Source organism: Dipodomys spectabilis, unplaced genomic scaffold (assembly GCF_019054845.1).
Source record: "Dipodomys spectabilis isolate Male_0828 unplaced genomic scaffold, ASM1905484v1 ptg000478l, whole genome shotgun sequence".
In the NCBI taxonomy this organism is placed as follows: Eukaryota; Metazoa; Chordata; class Mammalia; order Rodentia; family Heteromyidae; genus Dipodomys; species Dipodomys spectabilis.
The window spans coordinates 634,910-643,001 of record NW_024871155.1 but is presented as its reverse complement, the minus strand read 5'-3'; the positions used below and the strand labels follow the sequence as shown (position 1 = coordinate 643,001).

General features: G+C 47.3%; 1 protein-coding gene across 1 annotated transcript in view; it reads right to left on the bottom strand.

The window, feature by feature from the left end:
- Positions 1-893: 893 nt before the first annotated feature.
- Positions 894-8,092, bottom strand: part of Ppcdc (phosphopantothenoylcysteine decarboxylase) — a 32,545-nt gene continuing 25,346 nt past the window's right edge. Inside the window, exon 7 of the mRNA XM_042668848.1 lies at positions 894-905. The gene's annotated coding sequence lies outside the window, so the exon portion shown is untranslated. The remainder of the gene's footprint in view (positions 906-8,092) is intronic.

The window sequence follows — 8,092 nt, the reverse complement described above, 5'->3', positions numbered from 1 at the left end:
ACACTCTGTCACCCACATAGCCAGGATTACAGGCAGGAGCTACCAGTTACTAATTTTGTTTTGTTGGTGATGGGGCTTGAACTCATGGAGCTTGAAGTCTGGGCCTGGACCCAGAGTCCCTCAGCTCTTCAGCTCAAGGTAAGCGCTCTACCACTTGAGCCACAGAGCAACTTTCATTTTTCTGGTGGTTAATTGGAGATAAGAGTCATGGATTTTCCCTGCCCTGGCTGGCTTTGAACTACAATCCTCAGATCTCAGCCTCCTAAGTAGCTAGAATGACAGGCGTGAGCTACTGGTGCCCAGCTTTTTTGTTCTTGAGTTCTTTGTGCTTCAGGTAGCACTCTACCAGTTTGAGCCACAAAGCCACTTCCGGCTTTGGAGTGGTTAATTGGAGATGAGTCTCTTGAAGACTTTTCTTCCCAGGCCTCTTCAAACCATGATCCTCAGACCTCAGCCTCCTGAGTAGCTAGGATGACAGGCGTGAGCCACCTGCACCTAGCTCTATTTTTTTTTTAAAGCTAATTCAAACAATGATGCAATGGATATTCTTGGAAACCTTTTTAAGCAAGTATGCTCAGAGCAAATCTGTTTGTGCAAAGGGTCACCCTGCACATGTGCACTGCCAAAATCGGAGCAAGTCCCCCGGGGGGAATTCTCAATGTCAGTTTCCTGAGAGAGATTGGGAAGATTTGTGTTATTGCAAGATGGCACTACAGGAAAAAAAATAACAAAACAAGGGAGAAAGCAGGTGAAAGGGACACAGGATTCTCCACAATTTCCTTGTTTTCTAGGTTCTGTGTTTAAGGTAGCCCAGGCTGGTCTTGTACTCTTTTTTTGGGGTGGGGGGAGGGGGTCGGTTGTGGGGCTTGAACTCTGGGCCTGGGTGCTGTCCCTCAGCTCTTCTGCTCAAGGCGAGCGCTCTACTGCTTGAGCCACAGCACCACTTCCGGTTTTCTGGTGGTTTACTGGAGATAAGAGTCTCACGGACTTTCCTGCGCTGGCTGGCTTTGAAACGTGATCCTCAGATCTCAGCCTCCTGAGTAGCTAGGATGACAGGCGTGAGCCACCAGCACCCAGCTGTGGTCTTGTACTCTTGATCTTCCTCCCTCCTGTAATCCCAGAGCTGGGATTGTAGGCATGTGCTACCATGTCCAGCTTCTCTGTGTTCCTTCTTACAGCCAAATGTGCTGAAATCATAAGGTTCTGAAAAGAAAACAATTAATTAAAAAGAGAAATGAATACTCATCAGGATGGTGGGTGTTCAATGGCAGCGATGGAGCAGGTATTTGCGATTTAGTTACCTCACTTCCAGGGATCTAGAAGCAGAGCTGAAAACAGAAGCAATGCTCACAGCAACCCTGTCAGGAGGAGCAGGAGCAGGAAAGCCAACCAAGTGCCTATCAAGCAACAAATGAATAAATAAATGGAGCACATGGTATAAGTGTATAAGCGTACCTCTATCCTTTTCTTCTTTCTTTCTTTCTTTCCTTCCTTCCTTCCTTCCTTTTCTCTCTCTTTCTTTTTCTCTTTCTTTCCTTCTTTCTTCATTTCTTTCTCATTGTGGGGCTTGAACTCTGAGTCTGGACATTGTCCCTGAGCTCTTCAGTTCAAGGCAAGCGCTCTACCACTTAAGCCACAGCACCACTTCCAGTTTTCTGGTAGTTCATTGGGTGTAAGGTTTCACCGACTTTCCTGCTTAGGCTAGCTTCAAATGGTGATCCTCAAATCTCAGCCTTCTGAGTAGTCAGGATGACAGGCGTGAGCTACTCGTGCCCGGGGATGTAGATAATCTATCTTATGTGTCCTCTGAAAGGATTTTTTTTTTTTTTCCGGTCTTGGGGCTTGAACTCTGGGCCTGGGCGCTGTCCCTCAGCTCTTCAGCTCAAGACTAGTGCTCTACCGCTTGAGCCATAGCACCACTTCCGGTTTTCCGGTGGTTTATTAGAGATAAGAGTTTCACGGACCTTCTTGCCTGGGCTGGCTTTGAACCATAATCCTCAGATCTCAGCCTCCTGAGTAGCTAGGATTACAGGCGTGAGCTGCTGGCGCCCTGCTTGAAAGGATCTTTTTGAGACAGGATCTGGTTGCCTCAGCCTCTTGAGGAATATATTCATTAGATGTGTTATATATGTATACATATGCATAAATATAGATAGATGTATATAATATGTATGTATATGTAGATATATGTATATGCCTATATTGTGCCCAGTACTAGGTCTTGGATCCAAGACCTGGATGCTGTCCCTTAGCTTTTTCACTCAAAGCTGGTGCTCTGCCACTTGAACCACAGCTCCATTTCTGGCTTTTTGCTGGTTAATTAGAGATAAGAGTTTCAGGGACTTGCTGGCCCCAACAAACTTTGAACCCTGATGCTCAGATCTCAGCCTCCTAGATAGCCGTGACTTACAGGTGTGAACTCCCACACCCAATGGGTGAACCACTCTTTAATTTTTTTTTTTTTTTTTTGTCGGTCGTGGGGCTTGAACTCTGGGCCTGGGCGCTGTCCCTCAGCTCTTCAGCTCAAGGCGAGCATTCTACCATTTGAGCTACAGCGCCACTTCCGGTTTTCTGGTGGTTTATTGGAGATAAGAGTCTCATGGTCTCTCCTGCCCGGGCTGGCTTTGAACCGCGATCCTCAGATCTCAGCCTCCTGAGTAGCTAGGATTACAGGCGTGAGCCACCAGCGCCCGGCTCACTCTTTAATTTTTTTGCCACTCCTGGGGCTTGAACTCAGGGCCTGGGCACTGTCCCTGAGCTGCTTTTGCACAAGGCTAGCGCTCTACCACTTGAGCCACAGCGTCACTTCTGGCTATTTCTGCTTATGTGGTACTGAGGAATCGAACCCAGGACTTCATGCATGCTAGGCAAGCACTCTACCACTGAGCCACCTTCCCAGCTCCTAGTGGATCACTGTTGTGCAAAGGGTAATACCAAAAAAAACTGTTGTCTCCCTTCCCTACACACACCTCTCCCCATTTCTAGAAGACTCTAGAAGCATCCCCAGAGTGCCCTTTGATGGGGTAATTCATCCTGGCTTTTCCTCTCCCTCCTCCCTCCCTCATTTCCCAAACTTATTCGTGAGTAGCCTTGTCTGAAAGCGCTGCTTCTCAGGAGCAGAGAAGGGAAGAGCAGAGCAAGGGTGGGCGGTTAGTAAAGACTCCAGTCTTCCTCCAAAAGTGGGGACTTTGCAAAGGGCAGTGTCCCAGGGGGAAACACAGGGGAAAGACCCCAACGCAGAGACTGAGCTATGTCCACTTATGTCTAGCTGGCGTAGAGCACAGGGAACCTGAAGAAATCCAGAAAAATCTCCAACAGGAAGCAACACTAATGCACTGGAAAGGCCAGAATCACATGCCCATGTGAGCAGAAAAACCCCACACTCTTCCCCACCAAAACAAAAAGGGTTTTCTTGTCAGTCTTGGGGCCTGAACTCTGGGCCTGGGCGCTGTCCCTCAGCTCTTCAGCTCAAGGCGAGCGCTCTACCACTTGAGCCACAGCGCCACTTCTGGCTTTTTTCTTTTTTTTAATTTAATTTAATTTTATTTGAGAACATACTGTACAGAGGGGTTACAATTACATGGGCAGGATAATGCATACATTTCTTACCAAGCATTGCAGCCTCCTCCTTTGTTTACCCTTCACCTCCCTTCCCAGCCTCCCCCCTCCCCCCCCCACCCAATCATACCCCCCTCCCCCCCCCACCGACATTGTAAAGCTGGTTTTGACATGACATTTTGTACTTCTCATTGTTGCAACAGGTCCACCTGAATCCTTAAACGACTTGTTTGTCCCCATCTCCTCCACATGTTATACTGACATCAAATATAGTGAAAGCGGGGGTTACACTGTGGGGGAGGGACATACAAAGCAACAAAGAAATAATCTTATAAATTCGTTAGAAACACATGCATGAAAGAAACAAAAACATTAAAATACATATTTGAGGGTTCGTTTTCCTAACATCACATTATCTGACTTTTTCCGCTTGACTCATACCTATACTAGATATTGCAAATAAGGGAAACCATGGGACCTATGTTTCTTTGGGCCTGGCTTACTTCACTTAATATAATTTTTTCCAAGCCTTTCCATTTCCTAACAAATGGGGCAATGTCATTCTTTCTGATGGAGGCATAGAATTCCATTGTGTATATATACCACATTTTCTTGATCCATTCATCTACTGAGGGGCATCTGGGTTGGTTCCATATCTTAGCTATGGTAAATAATGCTGCAATAAACATAGTTGTGCTGGTAGCTTTAGTGTGGTCTTTTTTGTAAAGATTAGGGTAAATGCCCAAAAGTGGGATTGCTGGGTCATAGGGGAGTTTTATGTGAAGTCTTTTGAGGAACCTCCATACTGCTTTCCAAAGTGGTTGAACAAGTTTACATTCCCACCAACAATGAAGTAAGGTTCCCTTCTGCCCACATCCCCTCCAGCATCTGTTGTTGTTAGAGTTCTTGATTTTTGCTGTTCTAACTGGAGTGAGGTGATATCTCAATGTTGTTTTGATTTGCATTTCTTTTATGGCTAGGGATGTTGAACATTTCTTCATGTGTCTATTGGCCATCCTTCTTGCTTCTTCAGAGAAGCTTCTCTTTAAGTCTTTCGCCCACTTACTTATTGGGCAGTTGTTTCTTTGAGGATTTGTTGTTGGGTGGTTTAATTTTTTGAGTTCCAAGTATATTTTAGATATGAGACCCTTGTCCGTTGTATGGCTAGTAAAGATCTTCTCCCAATCCGTGGGCTTTCTATTGATCTTGCTAGCTATGTCATTTGCCCTGCAGAAGCTCTGCAACCTTTTTTTTTTATTTTTTCTTATGTGGTGCTGAGGAATCGAACCCAGGGCCTCATGCATGCAAGGCAAGCGCTCTACCACTGAGCCACCTTCCCTGCCAGTTTGGGAGATTCTTATCTCCAACAAACCACCCAAATGCCAGAAATGGAGGTGTGTCTCAAGTGGTAGAGCACCAGCACTGAGTGAAAAGAAAAATTGCTAAGGGATGGCACTCAAGCCCTGAGTTCAAATCACAGTCTGGGCACATTCACACATGCGCACAAAGCAATAAGAGTCGAACGGGGATAAAATCTGGGACTGCTTTCTTGCTCCCCTCCTGCTGGTTGAGCAGCTGCTGCCTCAGACTTCCCGTAGGCCCTCAGGAATCGGTAAGTGCTGCTTCCCATCCCCCCACCTTCCTTGTCCCACCTGACTGTTTCCTAGCTTGGCTCTGGACAGGTACCTCAAGACCAAGTTCAAAGGCACCCCAATGTTTTCAGAGTTCTAGGAACAAACCAAAGGCAAACAATGAAATGAGAAGCAAACGATGCTGGGGGAAAGCTTCTAGAACGTTGAGTCATCTGTCAAAGAAGACTGGGGTTTTGCAGCCGCCCTCTTGTATCCCGTTGGCTCCCCACTACCTCTGGACTCAATCATCGATGGCAGCATTACCAGAGTGAGCTGGCAAGAAACACCAGAAGTCTTGTCCACAAAAGAGGAGACACATTGAAACAGAAGGTCAAAACTTCAGCTCTTGCCGGGCACCGGTGGCTCACGCCTGTCATCCTAGCTACTCAGGAGGCTGAGATCTGAGGATCACGATTCAAAGCCAGCCCTGGCAGGAAAGTCAGTGAAACTCTTATCTCCAATAAACTAGAAAACCGGAAGTGGCGCTGTGGCTCAAGTGGTAGAGAGCTAGCCTTGAGCTGAAGAGCTGAGGGTCAGTGCCCAGGCCCAGAGTTCAAGCCCCACGACTGACAAAAAAAAAAAAGGAAGGGGTGCTGGGAATGTGGCTCAGTGGTAGAGCGCTTACCTAGCATGCATGAAGCTCTGGGTTTGATTCCTCAGTACCACACAAACAGAAAATGCCACAAGTTGTGCTGTGGCTCAAGTGGTAGAGTGCTAACCTTGAGTAAAAGCAGCTCAGGGACAGCGCCCAGGCCCTGAATTCAAGCCCCAGGACTGACCAAAAAACAAACAAGAACACCAAGAATGAAAATAAAGCAAAACATAACCCAGATTTTTTGTTTATTTATTTATTTTGCCAGTCCTGGGGCTTGAACTCAGGGCCTGGGCACTGTCCCTGAGCTGCTTTTGCTCAAGGCTAGCGCTCTACCACTTGAGCCACAGGGTCACTTCCAGCTTTGTCTGTGTCTGTGGTACTGAGGAATGGAACCCAGAGCTTCATGCATGCTAGGCAAGCACTCTACCACTGAGCCACCTTCCCAGCCCTGCTCCCCCGGCAGATTTTTTATAAAACATAATCCATAAGGAACTATGAAGCATGAAGAGAAACAAGAAAGCGACCCGCACTGAGGCAGAAAGACATTGTTCACACCCGAGCTGGCGACTTAGCTGACAGACTAAAGCTGCTAATGTGCATCTGTTAAGAATTAATGGAAAATATGATGTCAATAATTGGCCGGGCACCAGTGTCACACCGCTGGCTCCCCTGACACTCACTCGGGAGGCTCAGATCTGTCTGTGCATTGCGGTTCAAAGCCAGCAGGGGAGAAAAGCCCGTAAGACTCTTATCTCCAGTTATCCAGGAAAAAGCCAGAAGTGGAGCCGTGGCTTAGGTGATATAGCATTAGTTTGGGGTGAAAACGCTCAGAGACAGCTCCAAGCCCTGAGTTCAAGCCCCAGGACCTACACCAAAGGGAAAAAAAAATAGAGGCCACCTGCTGGTGAATTGGCAAAACAAACAAACAAACAAACAAACATACAATGAAAGTTGGAAAGGAGTTGGGAAAAGATCATCTCAGTGAGGAAGACTTTGCCTAGCATGCATAAAAGGGCCTATTGTTGATCTGCAACATGGCAAGAAGAAAAAAGAAATGGAAAGAAGATTCTAGAAGATGCCAAAGAGACATCAGATCTCATTAAAAAGGATCAGGAGAGAGAGCTGACAGGACCAAGCCTCTCAACATTAGAAGCTGGGAGTTCATGACACAACTTTACAGATACTGAGGGGAAATTATGTTAACTTAAGAGTTCTACATTCAGCTGGGCGCCGGTGGCTCACACCTATCATCCTAACTACTCAGAAGGCTGAGATCTGAGGATCACAGTTCAAAGCCAGCCCAGGCAGGAAAGTCCTATGAGACTCTTATCTGCACTTAACCACACAAAACCCAGAAGTAGAGCTGTGGCTCAAGTGGTAAGAGTGCTAGCCTTGAGGGAAAATGCTCAGGGACAGTGCCCAGGCCCTGAGTTCAAGTCCCACCACCAACAAAGGAAGGAAGAAAGAAAGGAAGGGAGGGAGGGAGGAAGGAAGGAAGGATGGAAGGAAGAATAAAGAAAGAGAGAGAAAGAAGGAAGGAGAGAGAGAGAGAAGTCCTGAGCTCACCAGGGAGGGGCTGAGAAAGTCCACTGCTCTCAGAAAGCATCCCCAGCAAGTTTCAAAAGGAACTGGAACCAGTACTGAGAGTGCTTGGTACTGGGTTTTCAGAAGATAGGAAGACTTAACCACAGATGGGTCAAAGAAAATAAGCAAATGAAACCTGAGACAATGCTTACCCCTGAGAGGAGGGGAGGGGGGGAAGGTTCAGAATCAAAGGAAAGGGCCTGACTCAGCCTTGAACGCTGCTATTCATACTCACTGGGTCCCAAAATTGGACAGGAGACAGAGAAGACAGGAGCCCCATTACACCTCGACTTCCAGCTCCTTGGTGGCTAATTGGAGATAAGAGTCCCACAATCTTTCCTGGCTTTGAACCACGATCCTCAGATCTCAGCCCCCCCCCACCCCTGAGGAGCTGGGATTATAGGCGTGAGCCACCGCACCCAGCTCATTTAAGGCTGGCACTGTATCACTTGAGCCACCCCTCCAATGGAAACTTGCTAGGGCTCATGTATTTATTTGGCCCCCAGGAAAGACCTTTGAGGTCTCCCTCCTCTCAGGAATCCTGAGACCTAAAAGGAAGCCTGTTGAGCCCCCCTCAGCCTCAAGACCTTTTATCTGGGACTGCCAGGTGAAGGGTCATCTCCTAATCTCCACAGATAGAGCCGCAAGGAACTACCTCATTTCAACAAAGGGTGACATGTCTCTCCAAGCACACCTGTATCCTCTGCTCATCTCCCCCGCCAAG